Genomic DNA, 21,781 nt, shown 5'->3' on the forward strand with positions numbered 1-21,781 from the left:
ACTGCAATGGGACCGGCTTTTGCCAAAACATAAGCTGACCTTTTCATGATGTATTTTGATTTCCTGTTTACTTAAAATAACCATCATAATTCAGTTGTATTGGGTAGAAAGAAGTGGCTAAGACGTTTGGATGTTTGCTAGTTGCTGCAAAAGGGGGCGTCACAACTTTTTATCATTTTATGGAATACCTCATTAGCAATTAGCTTGGAAAGCACATTTTATTTATATTGATTTCTTGGATTTTGTTATAAAAAAAATTTGCTTGACGGGACTGTTATGACTATACCTACTGGAAACCTTCTCTGAAAATACTATTTGCTGGCAGTTAGCTCTTAGCCAAAATCTATGATTAAAAATATTCACAGTTCTTAAGGATGAAGAGTTTGTAATGATACAAATGATGCTAAAAAACATGTCTGTGTGTCAGTGGCAATGTTTTCAAACAGGGTACATGAACCACACGTGATACAACAAGCAAGACCTAGGGCTTGGGATATACACATGAAAGATCTTTTGGTGCACAACAGTGTCACTAATTTTAATATATTTAGCCAGAATCAGAATATTAGACTCATTACCACTTTTGGAACAACAATTTCTTAATGTCAGACAATTATGTGTCACATTTTGGCTCATTTTAAATTTAAAGGCAGACATATTTTTTTTATCTTTAGTGGCTACTTTTTCTGTGGTGGTGTTCCTTTCAGTCAGTATACATAAATAATAAAATATGAACAAAAGGGTGCATCTCCAAACTGCTGCTCACCTCAATTTGAGTCTCTTTAACACCTTAATGTTTGGAAAGAATACCCTTCTTTTTGATACTTGGGTGAACTGCCTGTTAATACAGATCTCAGCAGGTCAAAACCCAGTAAATGCAGAAGAGCTAAGCAAATAATCTACCATTAGTTAGTCCCACACAAAATCAAAAGCAAACAAAAAAAAAATCTCCTCATATAATCTGGCTTTATTTACCATCTCATTTAAAAAATATATGCCTTACATTTGAAACTGAATTTCAAAGGAAGAAAGCAACCTTATTTTGTGCCTTGTATCTCAGTAGAATTTTCTACTTACCGACTTGTAAATTTGGGCAAGGGGCATTTGGCATAACTCACTTTGAATGCAGAACTACCAGAACATATATATTGTTATTATTTATTGGATTCAGAAGTTTTTAAAACAGTTTAGATGTTGTCTGCCAGCTACTGAAATATCTGTTAACTTGCCTTACATATGCTAAGCACTTGCATCAAAATCCCTGAATGTACTTGCTAGCTGGTAATAAATTCTAAAAAAAAGGCAAAAACAGTTTATCCAGATACAGGACGAAGCAAGGAGAGATGTGGCTAAGGTAATTAAAGTGCAAGGCAGGGTTTAGTTTCGGAAACTCTGAGTAGCAAAGGATGTCAGGTGTGCAAGAGAGAGAGGAGGACTACAGATGACAGTGGGTTGGCTAGTCAATTGAGAAATGATACAATGAGAGTGAATATAAGGTCAGGAGAAAGACACTAAGGATGGAAAAGAAGAAGAGATGTAGAGAATAGGAATACACAGACAAAGGCTGTCGCAGTGCATGCAAGTGAAAGCAGTGCACAGGAAAGTGAGGGAAGAAGAAGAAGAGTTTGCCAGGAAAGAAATACCAAGTTAGAGGGAGACTGGTAGACTACAGCGCAAGGTGAAGGGGGGGGGGCACAACAGCTAGAGGTGGCCATGTAGAAGGTATCACTAGAGAAAGAGAACAAGGGGAACAGGCAGCAAGGGGTACACAGCCAAATGTGAGGTATGGGGGATGGAGACGGAACTGGTGTCTACTACAGGGAAATGGAACAGGGCAGATCAACAGACAGAACAAAGAGAGAGAAGCAAAGAGACAGAACAACACTGCAGAAGCAGGAGACCGAAGGGACAAAAATCAAAAGCAGCCAGAAATAAACAACAGTAGGCAGGGCTAGTAAAAGGAGTCCAGGAGGGATGCAAGAAAGATCGGGTATAACACTGGTACAGAGGGAACAAGCAGGAACAGTTATTTACACTCTTATGTTTCTTATCATATATATTATATTATATTATTTTAAATTAGAAGATCCTTGTTTCATAAATTTTCTAAGAAGGGACTTCTAAAATGGCTGCACACTGATCAACAGCTTAATTTCAGCTCTCCCATTGTGAAAAAAAGAAACAGAGATAAGAGCTAATAATTCTGCCAGCTTTAGTAAAACTCAGTTACTGGCTAGTAAGTATCCTGCCTCAATGCCAGCAAAGAAGAAACTTACAAAGCCTGAAAGAAAAGGTGAAGAGAAAACAATGACTGGGAAGAATCCTGCAGCTTTTCAACAAAAGCAGTTCAAGCTTCAACTTTGGTACAAGGGATGCCCTTCCAGTAATTTAGAAGAAGAATAAATCAAGTCTTGCTCAGCGCTGATTAACTTAAATGAAACACTGAATGAGTATAACAAAAGGTTTGGAAAAAAAAATCAAAGAAGCTTTAAACAGCTATTCAGATGGACTGACAAAACTGCAAAAAAATCAGAGGTCAAAATAAAGAAAGGGCTGGCTGAGTATGAAAATGTCCAAGAACTGTTTAAAAAAATGGTAGAGCTAGAGAACATAGCATGCAAAGAGAATGTGAGATTTTCTGCTGTACCAGAGAAACGGGAAGGAACAGATTAATTTTATGAAAGCAGAAATAAGACTAGTATTCCACAGCAGGATTTGTTAATTGAAAGGGCACATCATGTCTATGCTCCAAACCTGACCAGAAGAAAGCCAAGACCTGTATTAGTAATGATGCAATCATACCAACAGAAAGAGTATATCCTGACAAAACTGTGGAAGAAGGGCAAAGTATTAAAACTGAAGACAGTAGAACCAGACACTATACATTAGGCAAAAAAGAAAATCAAATTTAACCCAGCAATCAGGGAATGTTAAGAGCAGGTGTGAGATTCAAGCAGCTGTATCCAGCTATCTTCAGAAAATTTTTCCTGGAGGATCAAAGTCATTTTTGCTGCAGACCATGCTAAGGAGAAAATACAAAAGTTTGTCCAACAGGAAGTGAGCCATCAAACAGAAGGGGACTCTGCTTTTCATTTTTCTGATAATAAAACTGACAGAAATACTTTTCCAGTGAAACATTTTTCAATGTTCCAAAGGAAAATGCTTGAGAAACAGAAAAAGGAAAAGGAGTTGACTAGAGCAATTGCATGTACCTTGGAATTGAACTGAAGTCTGGGGTTGGGAGATGGAGATGAACAGGACGAAGACCAGCAACACTGAAATGAGTGAATAAATGTAAGATTCTAAAGCATCAACTGCATTTATTAAATATGGCTTTACAAGAAAAAGTAGCTGAGAAAAAATGGACTTTTTTGACTTTGTTAAACTTGTGGGTGGACTGAAAAGCATATACCTGACCAAATGTCATTAATGTTTGAAAGACCAGTAAAAGGAAAAAAGAAAGTAACTAAGTAAAACAACTTTTGTTCTTAATGTTGTTTGTCTTTTCGGCTTTTCCCAGTTAGGGGGTTGCCACAGCGGAACTCCGGTCCGCTAATGATTGGCAGTAGATTTTTATGGTATATTTCTATAAAATCTTCATGATATAAATTGTATGTTATATAGTAAAACATTTTCGGTGATTGCTGTATCTGATAATGACAGTAACGTAAACAAGTACATTTTTCTTTTTTAGTTTTAAGAAATGTAGGCATTACAATGTCAAAAGAGAAGAAAAGATGGACAAAAGCATGTTCAAGTTAATATGCTGTAATCTTGGCCTTTTGGGATAAGGGATGGGGTGTAAAAGTGCACTGACTAAAATATGTGTAGAGTAGAGAAGTTTTTTCTTAATTTTGCATAGGTGAACGTCTGCATGAATGCCCTTGGCTTCACCTAATAACAAGTTTCTTGTGTAAACACGTGCTACAGAAACAACAGACTACTGTGAATGTAATGAAACGTTTTCCTTTAGCAAACAGATGCTCAGTTGAGAGGTCTGCATCTGAGAGCAGCTGTGCATTCTGTTCTTATGTTTCAATGGAGACAAGCTGGCCACAGGTCAGGGCAATAAATCTCAAGAGTTCTGGACATTGTCTGCTGACAGAAATGTAAAATTAAAAGTTACAAAGCCAAGCAGCTTAGTAAAAAATAAAGTTTGAAATTATTGGAAATAAATAAGAACAGTTTTCCTGGTACCTAAATACCTCAGTGCATTTACCAGAACAGTGTATAATTTAGTTTTATTTAAAGGTGGCCAATACACTTTTTCTTAAGGTTAAAAGTTAATGTGTTCTGAAAGCATGCAGGCTGTTTTTCACATCTGGAATGGTAATAAAGTTAAGAAAAGAACAGACAGAAATCAGCGCAAGAAAGAGCACAAGTTGTAACATGTGCTTTAGAGTGGATAACCTCAATTTTAGGCTAGGTAATTCCTGTGGATATACCTGTTGATTTGTAATAACTGTTCCTATCAGGAGGGTTAAACTTCATTATTTGAAAGTGTATGTAAATTTGCATGTTTGCATTATGTTAACAGGTTCTGGGGAGTCTTTTAAATGGTTTTCACTAAAACAAAGTCTTGTAAAATGTGACATAGGTTCAAATGGAGATGACAAGAGACAGCTGCATAAAGGCTCAACCTGGCAAACATTAGTGGGTACATGCAATATACAAGCTGGAAACAGACATTTAAAAAGCTGACATATATAACAGGTGGGTATAATAACTTCTTATCATAGCAGCTACACTATCCATATTATTTTGCAATGTGAAAGGCATCACAAGTATAGATAAAAAGTAAGAGAAGTGAATTATATTAAGAAATGCACAGTGCAAATAGCAATGCTACAGGAGACACATTTGGAAGCAGTGAATGTATGAATTTGACAAAGGGTGGATATGCAGCAGAATATCAGGGACAAATGAAAAGGGGGTGTACCTATATTAATTGCTAGAAGAGCTCAGATAGTGACAGAGGAGGAAAAAAGATAACGATAGATTTGTGGCAGTAGGGGGCTGCAGACAAGGAGGAGGACTATGCTGACATGTGGTGATATTCCATCTAAAACTGCTATTATGGAGCTTAAGAAAACTTTGGAAGATCAGCTTTCAGGAGGAAATATTACTTATAGGTGGGGACTAGAACTTGTCCCCTAGGAACAATCATATGTCAATAAATAAATAAATCGAACTTGATTTGCAACAGTAAGGATGTATGTGGAGCACCTAGATGGGAAAATATAACATAAAAATGCAGATTTCTGAAGAAATTTAAGAAAATATGTGGTGTAGAAAACATGAAATCAATAGTAGGTATTTTAAGAGGATTTACATATTATTCCCCAAGGTACAAGAACTGGTCTAGACTACACAGAAATTATATTTCTCAGGATGGATGGATGTGCATTTAATTGAAAGCGTTGACTCCCGTCCAATAACTATTTCAGATCAAGCACCAACAGCAATTAAGACACAAATACACAGTAATGAAGCAAAAAATGGGATGCTGGTGCTTCCCCACCTATCTGTTAAAAAGAGAGGAATTTAAGGAATCGGTAGTGGAAATTATTTGACAGTTATTAGGGAAGATAGAAAGTTCTTCAGTAGTTATAGCTAGTGAGTAGGTTAAAATGAAAGTGGATTTAAAAAATAGGGCAGAAGTAAAAGAAAAAGAGATATGGTAAAGAATAACAAGAATTATTTAGATAGGCTGACTAAGATTAAAGTATTGCAGAATAAGAAGACTGTCACAGAACACATGGTGAACTGCAGAGTGCCAGAGAGAAAATAAGGGAGAATCCAAATAATATGCGTAAGTTTTGAAGGTTTGCTGTTAAGCAACTGTATTTTTATGCTAACGCCAGAACACAAACCTTTTAGCACAACAAATTTGGCAACAGAAATCTGAAGAAATTGTGACCAAACTTAGCGAATCTATAACAAGAAACATAACCAGAGATACTATAAAGTTATTAGAGGTATTTCAGAAACTTTATGAAAATTTGTCTAAAGCAGAGAAATTTGTAAATCAAGAAAGAGCACAAATGGAAATATTTTTGGAAGGCTTAAGTATGTCAAGGTTAGAAGTAGATAAGGCTCTACAACTAACAATTAATATAAGAAGATGTGAGATAAAAACAATGATGTATAGTCAATCTGCAGGAAAGTCTCTAGGAATGGATAGCAGTCCTGAGGACATTTGGCAACTAGGAGGAAAGAAAGTGATAAAGATCTGGAAGGTTTTGTTTAGCAGTTTTGTAAAAGGAGGGGAAGAACTTACATACTGAAAGAAAGCTGTGGTGGTTGTAATACTAAAAAACACTAAAGACCCATCAGACCCAGCTTCATATAAGCCCATTTTCAGGATTATAAAGTACTTATGTCTATAGTGGCTAAAAGAATAGTAAAGGTGTTGCCAAAATTGACAGATGTAGCTCAATGTGGAGGGGAGGCAAACATTTGACAACATATGTAAGAAAATAATGCTGTTGTTGGTGTGTCTTGATACAACGAAAGCATTTGACAGACTAAGCTGGCATTTTCTGAGTAGGGAAATGGAAGCATTTGCATCCCCTGATAAAATAAAAAGGTTAATTAGGAAGATATATGAGAGATCAGAGGCAAAAATTACAGTGGAACAGTTCCTCTCTGATATGTTTTATTTAAACAGAGGAATGAGGCAGGAGTATCCTCTTTTCCCTTTGTTATTCACATTATACTTACAGCCGCTGTCAAAGAAAATAAGGGACTCAGAAATTCCAGGATATAACTGGTATGGTAATCAAGAAAAGTTGGCGTTATTTTCAGACAATGTTATTTTAAACCTGATAAAAGCAGAAAAGGATATCTTAGTGTTGTGGGACATTCTGAGACAGTTTCACGTCTTTTCTGGATATAAAATTAATGAAGGTAAAAAAGCTACAGCTGTAAACTATGTACTCATACATAAATTTATTCAGCAATACCCATATTTATGATGACACAATAAAATTAAGCATTTAGGTGTATGGATTAAAAATGATTTTGTTACAACAGCTCAATATATATGAAAATTGACTGAACAAAAGATAATACAAAAACTGAGAAACTGGAAGCTCTTGTTTTGGATATGGATAACACGATACAAGCAGTGAAACTGTTTTTAGCCACTGCAGTTTTATATATAGGTCAGGCATATTTTATCAACCAGTGGAGAAGTTGTGGACAGTAATTTAATAAATAGTTTAAGGAGTTTATCTGGGAGGGGAAAAGGACAAGTGGGATAACCTGACCCTTGCAACACACTGGTTTAGGATTGCCTGATTTGAAAGGATATTTAAGAGTTACACAGTTCAGGCTCATAGACATAACACAAAAGGAAAGCTGCACAACAAAGGTGGAAAGGGATGATGTGAAATAGGTTGGAAATTCATGAAAATTAGGAGAGTAGGATTTTGCATGCAGATCTTTAAGGAGAGTAACAACAGACATACAGATTATATTCATAAAGTATCAGAAAGCAAAATAAGAACTAAGCCAACACAAGAATACTGAAAGAAGATTTTGCCAATAGAGATGACTGCAATTAGGAGTACAGAGAATAGGCATGAGGGGGAGCTGGAATTTACTAGAAAAAACTGGCAAAGGAACCAAGGCATTGAGAGAAAATAATGAGAGAGAGTTGTAATAGAATAGGAAGAGGCCTTCCCCATCCGGGATTGATAGAGTACAGGCAAAGAAAAAAGGACAGGAAAACCTAAGCGAAAGATCTGCTCTGGTAAAGTTTTTAGTTGAATCTAAAACATAAGCTGGTGTTTTAAAAGGGATAACTAGCAGGGCATACAAAATACTGCACAATAACTATAAGAATCAATTAGACGTTAGAAAAGATTGTGAAGAGAGACTGGATAAGCAATTCACAAGGAAACAATGGAAGGACATATGTATGGCTCCCAAATATGCAACACAGTCTGGAAGATTTAGGATTTTTGCTTGGAAGTTTTTCCACAGGTATTATACCCCAAGCAGACTCCAAAGAATTTTTCCACAGATAGATGGTAAATTTTGGAAGTGTGATAGGGATGAAAGAGATAACTGGGAACATATGTTTTGGGAGTATAATGAGTTGGCAGACTTTAAAAATTAAAAAAAAAACACTAAGCCACACCGGAATCAGTCCCAAGGCAGTTTATTAAATTCCAAGGTTAAAAACAAACGCTCAACACACAAATGTGTTTTTGTGATAAACTTCATCAGATGCATAACTTCATTCACAAATCACCTATTTTTTTATACTTGAGTTAACCAATCAGAAAACAAGTGTAATGAACCATTTAAGTGTCACAGGAAGAGCTCAATTAATGTTAATGAATTCCTTTAGCTCATACTTATAAAAACAATTCTTATATATATATATATATATATATATATATATTAAATATATAGAATTAAATATATTAAATTAAAATATATATGTTATTAAAATATATACATTTCCATGTATGATCATTTCAAATGTGGCTAAATGAATAAATAGCACAATATTGTGGCTTAAATGAATATATCAAGGAGAAGCAATTAAAAATATGTTGAGAGGCAATAAAAATAAAAAATAATAAAAATATTAAAAACTGGGGCCAAAGAAAGAGACATTAGTAAAACGCTTTTTAAAAATGACTAATGCTCATTTTTTTTTTTTATAATCTAGAGATATTTTCATATAGACTGGAGGGGTCTGTTGGTCTCTAGAAAAATCTGCCAATAAAGTTCCATGTATTCTATATGGGTTTCTCACCAGCCTCCTCTAATGCCTGTAGGGATCTCTTCCAATACAAAAAATAAGAACTCTGCCCTTAAACAATCTAAGGAATACCTGTACAGGGCATTACTCATTTTTATTCCTGATATAATTCACATGTTCATATATTCTCTGCTTCAATTTCCTTTCTGTCTTCCCTATATAAAATGTCATGCAGTGGGTACAGTTTGGCATATATACAACTCTGATTGTGTCACAAGTACTATAAGTCAAACCCATGATATTTCTATCCCTGGCAACCAGTGTAACACTGTCACTGTTCCTAATGTAGGTACACTGTGAACACCTACCACACCTATATGTTCCCAGTTTACTGTGTTTGGGGGTACTTTTAACCTTCTGTTACATTAAATCCTTTAAATGGTGTCCCTTCCTGAATACACACCTAAAGGGGACATTGAAAACCCTGTTTAAGTCAAACAAACTGGAAAATCTGTTCCTTTCATATTCCATTATATTTTTATAATATAAGAATCCCCATTAAAATCTGTAATAAAGGAATATTCATAAGTTCTAGGTTCTTGGGGGCATAAAGGTTGTTCAGGGTTCACCAAACACACAGTCCCGGTTGGGGCCTCTTTTCCCAAAATTGATCCAAATCAGGTGCTACAACCATTTTTTTACTTCACTTGAATGGTTCATTACACTTGTTTTCTGATTGGTTAACTCAAGTATAAAAAGATTACGTGATTTGTGAATTGGGTTATGCCTCTGATGAACTTTATCACGTAAATGCATTTGTGTCGAGCGTTTATGTTTTTAATCTTGGAATTCAATAAAGTGGCTTGGGACTAATCCTGGTGTGGCCTAGTGGTTTTTTGGATTATCAGTACTGTTTTTCACTAGCTTCCTCCTTTTTATTAGACTTCAAAAATTCCCTTCAGCGTACTCTGTCAGAAATATAGGGTGAGCAAATGGGTGTAACTAAGGAAATTATTATTTTTTTGAGGGGATACATAATCTGAATTGCCTAGGCATGGTTAAGGCCTTAAGTTTAACTTGGGTGGCTACCCAAAAAGCAGTTACTAGAAAATGGAAGTCAAAGTCTAAACCAACTATATCTGACATGCTGAATATTGTAACAGAAATAAAAGAATTGGAAGTGGGATCTTTAGAAAAGGGTAACAGCAAATTACACCAAAAAAAAAAAAATGGAATTTGTGGGAACAATACATGCCGAACAATGCTTTAGACAAGGGTGAAGTTGAAGGGAAGGCAGGAATCGATCAATTTATGTAATAGTGGAGTGATGATAATTATAAAAAAAAAGTATATATGCGATGTATAATGTTTGAAACTAGGATTACGTCAATATGGCCTAGTTTCTCTTATATAAATGTATAGTTGCCTATGTCTTAAGTGATACTTCAATACAGGTGTTAAAGGACAGAGACACAGACAAAACTTAAAATAATTCCTTAAAATACTCAAAATAATGTAATGAAGTAGCCAAAACAATCACAATTAAGTAAAATACAGAAGAATATTTAAAAAGCATTAATCTAGACAGCAAATATGACTAAATATGTGCTATGTACAATATAATGAAAAATCAAAAGGCAGATCTTATCAAAATTATAAACTTTCCTCAGGCAGTACTACGCCATTCAGATATGGAAACCGTTAAAGCAGAGAGAGAATAATTATAATCCATTTTTTAGCAAACAGATATTGAAGGGTGGAAAGCAAATTACTGATATTATGCAACAAAATGCTATACAATAATACTTTTGGCAAGGAAATGCATATAAAATGTTTAAGAATATAGACTCAAGTAGGATTATATATGAAAAATTGTGCAGTATTACCTCAATGAGACCTGTTAAAAAGGCATGGATAAAGTAGGAAAAATTAGAAAGATTTGTAATATATGGCTCGGTGGGATGAGTTTCAGCCAGCAAGATTGAGTCTTGAGTAGGAACTTTCAGAATTATAAAGTCTGAACTGGGGTCTACTGAATGCAATAAATCACTTATTAGTGAAAGATAGATAGAAATCATTGTGTAAAAATTTATATTTGTAGAAAACAAATAAGTGACTCCTTCAGTTAAAAACAAGCTGCTTGCTGAACTAAGCAGATGACACAGATGAGTATGCAAGACTACAAAGATGAAAAAGGAGATTTAAGTTTTATTTTCTTAACTAAATGGGCGTTTTCTGAGCTGCCTAGAGTGCCTAGTAGGAGACGGTATTGAATTTTAGATGCAAGTATGCTTTACCTACAGCTTTCCTCATATTACAGTGAGCTGAATGGCAAGTCTTTAAGAGTTTAAAGTGGTTAAACCTTTTTGGTAAAGACTTATACTTATGTTAAGTGAGCAAGCAAACGTGAAATATGATTCACCATCATGACAGCTATGAATGGTATAACTGGAGAGGAGAATGTTGCAAGTAGGAGGTATAATGACAAGGGAGAAGGAAGTGACAATGCTGACAGAGAACTGGGTTTTGCTGTCTGAAGACTAAATCATGGCAATGGAACAGCAGAAACAATATTACAGTGAAACCAGTTTTAGAGCTTAAACATAGCAAGACAGGATAGGAAATTATCAAGATGGTCAACAAACAGGAGAATTGGATATATGTGTGGCACAAGTAGACATCAATGACCTGTCAGAGAAAACTGTTAAAGTGGTAGAAAGCAGAACCAGATGTATGCACAGAGATGCAAACATAGGAAGCTAAAGACAAAATATTTAGTACTTTTACTTACATCAGCACCTTGTGCTCTAAGGAAAGACAGGATTAAGTCATATATATATATATATATATATATATATATATATATATATATATATATAAACAGTTGTGTGTCAATGACAGGCTGCAAAAAGAGAGTTAAGTGCCTTTAAAGTAAGAAGGCAGGAAGACAGGTTGCCAAAGAGGCAGATGAGGGGTGGGGGTAGGTATTCAGGCACTAGGCAAAAGGGAAAAAAATGCCATAGAAAATACTAGAGCAGCAAACAAGGAAGATTTGGACTACAGCTTGGTAATTGTAAAATACATGCTGTAGAAGGAGTCTGGGTAGGAAGACTTGGGGACTGAAAGCACTGATGCTGGACAACAGTGTGGACAGTGCTGGTACCACAGAAAGCTAGACCACTGCCAACAGAGGACAAGACAAAGAGGTGCTTGGGTATATGAAGTTAAGGAATGACAAAGAGTGGAGGAAGGGAAGGGGAGATATGATCTGCAAAAGGAAGGGAATTAAATGTGAGCACAGACAAAAGGAGAAATGACCCTATGAATGTGGCAGGAGATACACACAGAGTCAGAACTTAGGGTATTGATCCCTGCAGTTAATGAAGAGGAAGGAGGGAGTGCTGGTGGATCCATGCAGTTCACTGACCAAAAACAAGAGCATACAAGAGGTGGGAAGGATGGTGAGAGAACAGGGATGAGACAGTATGGGGATACAAAGAGATGGGTAAGTGCAAATCAAAATACTGAAAGGAAGATGAGAATATGGGATCAAGAAGGAGCAATATAGGCTTTTGTTTTACATATACAGCAGAAAGAAGTGATGGGAGAAGATAGGCAGGAGGGGCAGGCAGACTTGGCTGTGTAAGAAGGGGATGAAGATCACAGAATAGCAGATCTAATGAACAAATGCATCAATCTATACAAAGGAAAAGAAAGGGATGATGCCATACTGGGATAGAGAACAAAAAGGAAGGCAGTGGCTGTCCCAGGGAAAAACTGGAGAATAGCTGCCCAAACAGAAAATAAAGCACAAAGAGATGGACTGCCTAAGAATTACTCAAGAATCTGACCACTGTGATGGCAAATGTCCTGATGGAGATTTTCAACAATAAGGAAATTAGCTGCTCATATAAATCTTGCTGATGGTTAATAACAAACATTTAGAGATGTTTAGCTCTCATTGATTTTGCTAGAAAAATGTCAGTTCTGAGCAAACATGCAACTCAGACTTTATGTATACAATTTTCACTGTCAGGGGCAAGCTTTTTAACTATTCTTTTTGATGCCAGCAAGCCACTGTAATCAATATGATGAGGAATGGACTTGCATTAGCATCACAGATCTTTAGACAGACAATACTAAATTTCCAGGCATTTAAATTCATGAAAATAGTGTCAGGACGCATGCAAACAGTTTCAATCAAAGCCTCGCTTCCCATGCAGAATGGGCTACTGTGACAAAGATAAAGATTCATCAAGCAAAGTCTCAATATGTTTTTAAAATACTTACTTGTTCTTAGTTATTTAGTAAACCATTCAAAGTGGTTAACTTAAGAATTAAAAAAGTGACACTTAAATCTTCACAAGATAGCAAAATCTTCCTTTTTCTATCCCAAAGAATACTCACAGTTCAATTAACATGGATAAGAGTATGGGTGGGAGTTAACTGTGCCTTGCACTATGTATTAAAAAAAATCAGGCTTCAGTTTTAACATAGTTTTGCAAACTTCTAAAAGTCAAACTTAAAACAGGTGTTATTTTAATTTGAAATTTGATTTGAAACACTTTTTAGAACCCAAACTCTGTTTTTTTTTCTATCCAGACAAATAAACAGAACACTGAGGTCACGTGAAACCTACAGAGTAATGACTGGTGTCAGAGCCATGGCCTCAAAATAAATGTGAAGAAGTGCATAACAATACCCTTTGGGAAATCAAATATCCCTGCAAATTTCAACACTGATAGCACCCCCTCCCTAAGAGTGGACCCAGTGGCAAGAGATCTGGGTACTTAGATAGATGATAATCTGAACTTTGATCACCATGTGTCCATGGTGGTGAGGAAATCCTTCTATGTGGCTCAGCTTATAGGTAAGGGTATGACATCCAAATTTAAAAATGTCATAGTACCACTGTATGTGTCCCTCATCAGACCAATAATCGAGTACAAGGCACCCTTTGACATGTACCTCGCCAAGCACCTGCAACATTGGAACATCCTCAGAAATTTCTCACCAAAAAATACACAGTATAATCAACATACCATATAAAGACCAATGACAAGCCCTATCACTGTACTCAGTTTCCTACCCATTATTGAGGGGTGAGCTATGCCTGACCTACAAGGCAGTCTCTAGTCCAGCCGTGAAAAAAATGTTGCACATTCGCAAAACTAACTGCACAAGGTTTACCAGCTCCAAGGATCTAAACTTCATCTCTGGCATGAATAGATCATGTTTCAGAGGCAGATATGTGCCCCACTGATTGCCCCTCCTCTGGAATAGGCTTCCTATTCATGAGACACAGACTCCTTCCCTGATCATCTTCAATCACAATCTGTACCAATGGATGGAAAATCGCAAATTCACTCCTTGGGTGGTGCCTATGTCCCTTATGGACAGAGGCAGTTTGTAAAAAATTATCAAAACCCAGCTTGCTGACTCTTGTTCTTTTCTTTAGGGATAGAAAATTGGGCAAAACTGGCTAGGCTTGTAAGGGATGTTGAGCTGTTAGCCTAGTAATCTCCTATAAACCTATAACTGAATACGGGACTCAAAAAATGTCATTTTTATTAGGAAGCTTGATTTTTGATATTTTGTTGGTTCACACGTTTATATATTCAAACAAGTCATATAACTACAGATAAAGTGATTGATTTAAAAAGGAAATGATACCTTAGTGTCACTTGTGGTATACATAAAGATGGGTATTTACTAAAGTAGAGTTTTAAAACTTCAGCCAATAAACAGCAAGTCTCTGACTAAAGTTAAATATAAAAATGACATTACTGTGGTGAAATAATAAAAAATTAAACACCCCAAGATAGTTTTTATTTACATATTTAGTTTGGGAAGAAACAGCTTCTATTAGGTCTCAGAGACAGCAAATTAAAAAAAAAATGGACCTTTCACAGTAGGGACAGTAGATAACATTTGAAAAAGCAAGCTGGCACAGGGGTAAAGCCCTATATGTAACCCAGTCACCTGATATTTACTATCAACTGTAGAGATGAATGAGTCAGTGAGGGATAGTGGGAGTGAATGTTCAGCACTGGCTCATCCATCTACTGAGAGGGATGCAGTCTGGCCTTCTGCAATGCTGGCATCCACTGGACACAGATTTATGACATGGCATGTATGGGGCCAGAGATGTACACTTGGCTTTGCTGAGCCACATTCACGAAGTATCGTATCACACAAGCAGAAGTGTGCACGCACAGAAAGGAAAGCACAGTAGGCCATCCTGTCAGACCGAGCTCAGCAGCTAGGGGGTATAGTTAGGCCTCAAAAACTGAAAAAATGCTATGCATCGTAAAGATGTTAGACAGCTTACTGCAGCTCTGCCTTCAGCCTAGACTACTAAGACGTGATAATGAAATGTAATTTCTTCCCAGGATGAGAAACCACCCCCATCAAGGTGATATGGGGTGCTCACAGTTCTTGCATAAAAAGGGGGTGAAGGAAAAAGTGGATCAATACGGCATCTGGTCCTAGTGTTCACAAAGGGACAGATATAAAACACCCAAGAAATACATGTGGTAATGACAACAAATCCATAAATGCAGCAGTACAGAACAGATGAGTAAGTCTTACTTACCTGTAAAAGTACCCACACTATCACTGATAGAGTGGGAATAATGAACATCTCAACACAACTTCAAAGTAAATAAGAGAGACAATATAAAGTAGCTGCACCTCTGAAATGCTCTGAGATATTTAACAAATGCAGGTATACTGCAAAGAATTATACACATCTCCATGAGTTTCACAAAAAAGAAAAAAAAAGTGAGGGGAAAAACCAAAGGAACTGCATCTTACTCAAAGAAATGGCTTAGAGAGCTCAGTTTTGACCCATCACTTGGGGCATGGTTGTGTCTTTCTGACTGACAATGATTAACTGAGCTTATTTCTAAGAACTCTAATGACTAATGTGTGGCAAACTTCTGAGCCAGTTAAGTCCTCTATCTATTGATTATTACCCAAGCAAGCTAAAATACATGGAGAAGGATGATGAAACAGCATCCTCTCATTTCAAGAAAAGGCAAACAGATCACAAAAAGTATCTCAAGGTCCTAAATCAAGAAGTAACATATAGGCAATTTTTTCTGTGTTGATTGGGAATGTTAAAAAAAAAAAAAAAACTTGCATCTTGGAATCCCATTTAGTAAACAGTCCATTTATGTTGTAAAATTTCAAATTATGTACACTGCCATGAGAATGTCTGTTGTGGCATATAAGGTAGGCTTCATCCATAAGAATGCAGTATGTAGACAATTACCTTGTTTTTAAAACACCTTCTATTCACACACATTTTCAACAATGACATGGGTACACAAATAGTTACAGAAAAGAAAACAAACCATCATAAACATTGTTAATATTTTCATTGGTCTGATGCATTATACGCAAATATGTTCATTTTTATACAACCGATCACTACAACATTACATAAATTGCTCAAGTCCTGCCTTCCATTAAACTTCACTTCTCTACCTACTCCTCCTGAAAATTATTCTGTATGTATTCTTACCATCAATTCTGTATATGGGTGATTTGGTCCTTCTCTTTTCTAAAGATCCCACCTCTGATACTTTTATCAACTTTACAATATTCAATTCTTCTACTACGCATAGTTTACATTTTGATTTCCATTTTTTAGTAATTACTATGTTATCATCCAACAGTATTAAACTTAGCAATTCCTTACTATGTCCAGGCTATTCAGATTTTATATTCCACCTCAAAGGAATAATTTCCTTAGTTCTCTGTAGGGAATTTTTTAAATTTGCTGACTCACTGCATTCCCAAAACATGTTCCCAATTACCTCCCTCTTACCCATATCACATCCAACAATTGCATCTGCCTGGGGAGAAACTGTCTGAAATCTGCTCTGGGGAAAAGTACCTATGCAAAAAATTCCATCCATAAATCCAAACTCTGGACTTTATTGCTTACTTGGTAACCATATATATATCCTCCCAGTGCTCCTCTCTATTTTGCGTTTCCAGTATCTCTTCCCAAGCTTTTCTAACATCTTCTGATTGATTATTATGGTTATCATGGGATATTTTATATGCCCTACTAATTATCTTATTTTTAACAGCAGGCTTCTAATTTAGACTCATCCAAAGCTGGTATTTCATTTAGCACTCCCCTATCCCTTTCTCTTTGCCTATAATCTATCAATTCCTGGTAAGGAAGCAATCCCTAACCAGCAGTCCAACCTTCTGCTTGGCCTCATCAAAGTCCATTACCTTTCCATCCATAGTTATTTGGTCCCAATATATTAGTTTCTTTGCTAATTTTCTCCAGTAAATTCCAGCCTAATTTCTATGCTTCTACTTCCAATTACCCCTGCTGGTAAAATCTAATTTCTCCATTTCCACATTGGCTTGGTTCTTCTTCCCTTTTTTGTTTTTTTAATTAAACAAGAAACATCTTTATAAAATTATCACATACCATTATATAAATGAAAATAAACCATAATGACAATTTCAGTTGAAAACATTATACATCACAAACCATACTGACATAACTTTAGTTGCAAATATTATACATCACTTATAATCTATCTGGTCATCGGCAAACATTATATAGCTCATTCAAATCCTGCCTTCTCTTAAGCATCGTTCCTCCTACATTGGCTTAGTTCTTGGAATATAAGTAATAAAACCAGTAAAGTTCACATAAGACCAACTGGATGACCACCAGTTTGTTGAATTAATTTAATGATAAGCTCTTTTGTCCTTACTGGACTTCTTCCAAATATACAATAATATACAACACTGTGCACTTAAATAACCTTCCCAATTAACCATTCAGCAATCCAATTTCATAATCTTAATTAAAAAACTTTATTTAAAGTTCATCCAGTCATTTCTCTTATATTTTATTTACTAATACCTTCCAATTATAACTTATTACAAATCTTTTTAAGTACACTTTTAATTGACACTACATCATTTAATCCTGGAAACCTTGTAGCGTTTAGTTGGAGTTGCCATCTTAATTCTTTTGCCTTTACTGTTTTCTCCCATACTCAACCCCCCTTGGGTCCTGCCTAATCTTTTCTAAAACCAGAGACGGTTGGTCTTTTGTGATTTTTATTTGTTGTTGGAATACTTTCTGCTACTTTTTAAACATAATATTATGGTCGTTGTTATTCTTCTTGAGGGCCTGCATCCAAAATCCTAGTCTCTTCTTATTTCTTGAATTCCCAGCCCTATTTCATCATCATATCTTTCCACTTTGATTTGTAACCTTCTGCTTGAGTTACAAATAAAAGCCTTAAGTGTGTAACCATAAGGCATCACTTCAAATAAGATAATCATAAATTACTTTCTTTTATGGGGAGAAACAACTTACTCTACTTAACACCTGCCCTCTTCCCCAAGGAAATTCTTTCAATTCTTTATTGTCCACAACTTCTCTGGTTGATAAATATATGCCTGAGCTGCATATAAAACTAAAGGAAGCAGAAACATTTTCACTGCTTATATCTTACTATCCACAAACAATCATCCAAATATGCATTTATCCCCCAGGGGAAAATATTTGAACAGCAGCTCGATGTAGCAACTTAAATCTCACACCCACCTTTTTTAACCAAGAAGTTTTTATTTTTTAAACAAAAAATAACAGATAATCAATTACAATAAATGTATGCTCTATATATAATAATATATTATTAACAAACGAGCAAACTAAATTATTTACAATATTTACAAAGGCCTGATATTAGATATAAATGTAGAACTCCAAAATTTTTTAGTTTCAATGTTCATTCACTCATTATCATTATTTTCCAAATATAAGTCAATAAGTGGTGCGTAGTGTTGTCGCCTCACAGTAAGACGTTGTCCTGTTTGATTCTCAGCTAGAGCGTCTTCTGTGTGGAGACATGCGTGAATGGGCATATCTTTATTGAAGGTTGTGCACCAGGGCTGGCAAATTGGCACATAAAAATCCACTGCCAATCATTAGCGGACCGGAGTTCTGCTGTGGCGACCCCTAACCGGGAAAAGCTGAAAGACTCAACAACTTTAATCCAAGGATTGTTGAAAAATGTATTTGGATGGATTCTTAATTCTTTAACTTTGGTCTGTTTAACTGCTGTTTATTTTACGAATATGAAAAAATCTTCAAAAGATGGAGATGTACATGTTTTCTATTTTCTCGTAATGCTCTTCCTTGCAACAGCCATAACAGACCAAAGAATATTACAATTCACATTTTTCACATTTATTTTTGTCTTATTACATTAAATAAAATCAAAAACTTTGAAAGGGAAAAGTTATCAGAAAATGTTTGTAAAAATTCTTCTATTTTAAACCAAAAAAGACAATAACGAACATTCATAAAATATATGTACCCAATCAGCATTACAATTTTGTGAGAATCTCCAACATGAAATATTTCCATTTCCATTAATTCTAGCAACTCTATCAGAAGTTTGGAAAGCCCTATGTAAAAACTTCCATGTAAAAATATGCCAAGTTTGAGAACATGAGGTATGTTTAATAGAAGATAATAACACACCCACCTTTTGGTAATGTCTGACTGCAGGGATAAACTCATTTCTTTTCACCCTGATGTACAGTGAGTAATCATTTTCCACAAACATCATGCTGTTACCAATTTGCAATATTTTTCCTTTCTGCCATAATTTTATCAGGAGCAAAAATATTTGTGCTGGGACGACTACATATTTTCTAATATAGGTCTTGGCTACTTTCTCATGGTCAAATTTGCAGCATACACATGGTGTGCCCTTTCAATTTACAAATCCTGCTGTGGAATACCAGTCCAGTTGCTAATCTGCATTTTCATGCAATTAATGCAATATATTTCCTTCACACTGTCTGAATTTGTAGAAAATCCCATGTTTTTGTGTGCTCTGTCTTCTAACTCTACTATTTTTTTAAACAGTTCTTGAGAAGCTTCATATTCAGCCAGTCATTCCTTCCTTCATTCCAAACCCTGATTTCAGCAGTTTTGCCAGCTATGTTACAATTGTCATTAAGACCAGGATGTGGGTCCCACGTCACTACTATTAGAATGCCGCAAACTTGAATGGCAATTGACATTAAACACATTTTCTCACCCTGGTCTAAATGACAATTGTAACATAGCTTGTCTATTGAAATTAAAGAGCTGTATGAGACAATAAGTCTGGTTAAAAATGACACCTTAGATTTTAATGGTTATAGGAGAGTTTGTAGTATTTTAAACTTTAGCTACTTTAAGTAGAACTTGCACATTTTTTTACATCTGTATATTTATTTATCATAAAACAACTTATAATTGTTGTTACAACTTATTACCTGGCTGTTTTAAAAATTGATCGTAAAAACTGACTGTAAAGAAATTGTCTTTAAAGTAGGAAACAAGTTTTACACTTTGTTTCTTTTTGAGCAATTACTTTTTAATGATCTATGTTAGCCACTTATATAGTGTATCCAAGACTGTGTTGCTTTAAACAACATTTGTTTTTCCCACCTAATGGGCTTACTGATTGGCTAGTACTATCACATTACTCTGAAGCGGACCTTTTAAATTGCACCACATTGTCGTGCTTATTTTATTTCTGAAGAAGTTACTCCTGTTGAGTGAATAAAACGTGTTTCGTTTTAATACACTTTTTATATGTTAAAATAACAGTGTTTTGCGTGGTCACAGACTTCTGCGAGTGGCTGTTTGGAATCATTTCTGTTTTAATTATATATAGTAGACAAAATTACATACCATTAATTAAAAACATTATACTTTGTAGCCTGACTTCATGTACCACAATGCACAATATTTGCTGGTCACATGGGGAGACTAAATGTACCTTGTGTATTGTCCATTACATTCTGGTCCTGCTTGTATCTTTTCCTTCCATTCCACTACCCAGTACTATTCCTCAGTCCCACAGCATCCTTCTGTATACCATTCTTGTAATATATCCAAAAGGTTTTCTTATGTTTCCTTCTCCTTTATCCCTACCATAAACTCTTCTGGTCTGTTTGATAAAAAAGTAAATAATTTAGGAAAACGTGGTGACTTGTTAGCAAAACATATTATGAGGGGTTGTGTCCCTATTAATTAAAGGCATAGAAATAATGAAGTTATTCTACAAAAACTAAACAATTTGTATTTTCTGAAGGACATTTTTAATCCCAGTATTACTTAATCTGTACAAACACACATTTACAGGCAGATGTAAGAGTATACATGTGACTACTATAATTTATTAACAGCAGATGCTTTTTGTAACACATTTAACCGATTTCTTTTCTTTAAGAATATTGGCATTTCAAAAACTATTCAAAGTAATGTGCTCTTTTCGGTTTGGGTACCAATGGTAAAATTAAAATTCTAATGAAGTTTGTAGCCTGATCCATTATATCCCAGCTTGAGACAACAATAAACAAATGCACACTCAGGGCAACAAGCTTGGGCACTTCATCACTGATAGCAGTCTTCATTTTGCTCCAAAAAGTGTGGTAGAAATAGTTATTTTAGATAATTATAGAAGGAATTATGCTTATATCGACCAATTACTGAATATAAATCAGAAACAAAACCTGGATCAACTACACAAGAGATTTGCACTGGCCATGTTAATAACACTGAGATAAGGGGAAACATCTGGGAATGGACAGTACTTACAACATACTTATAATGAGGACAGTGTCCCTGGCAAGATAACCATCTGACTCCAACCTATACAGTGATTTATTGTATTAACAAACCAGGCAAAAGTGCCTATTTTCAGGAGTGATCTGGGAGCACTTCTCTAATAAATGGCTCGCCAGATTTGCATTACACTCAAGTTGAGACTGATATAATAAAAACAGTTAGTATAGAATGAGGAGTATAAGCAGCTCTTATCCTTGGGTCTCCATTCTATACTACCAGTTTTTGTATGGTAACACTGAGACCCCCCACCCAAAAAAAAAAAAAAGACACCGAATCACAAAAAAAAAAAAATTGTTTAACACATCTGTAGTATGCAATTTACAAAATCCATGAGTTCAGATGATGTTGAGGTATCTAGCAAAATATAAATTCATAATAAT

At 35.4% G+C, this 21,781-nt stretch overlaps 1 protein-coding gene across 1 annotated transcript in view; it reads right to left on the reverse strand.

Moving 5' to 3' along the window:
* Positions 1 to 21,781, reverse strand: part of RSRC1 (arginine and serine rich coiled-coil 1) — a 3,250,950-nt gene that overhangs the window by 93,910 nt on the left and 3,135,259 nt on the right. The window lies entirely within an intron of this gene.

The sequence above is a fragment of the Protopterus annectens genome, chromosome 4.part1 (genome assembly GCF_019279795.1).
Source record: "Protopterus annectens isolate FY-2018-M chromosome 4.part1, PAN1.0, whole genome shotgun sequence".
Classification (NCBI taxonomy): domain Eukaryota; kingdom Metazoa; phylum Chordata; order Ceratodontiformes; family Protopteridae; genus Protopterus; species Protopterus annectens.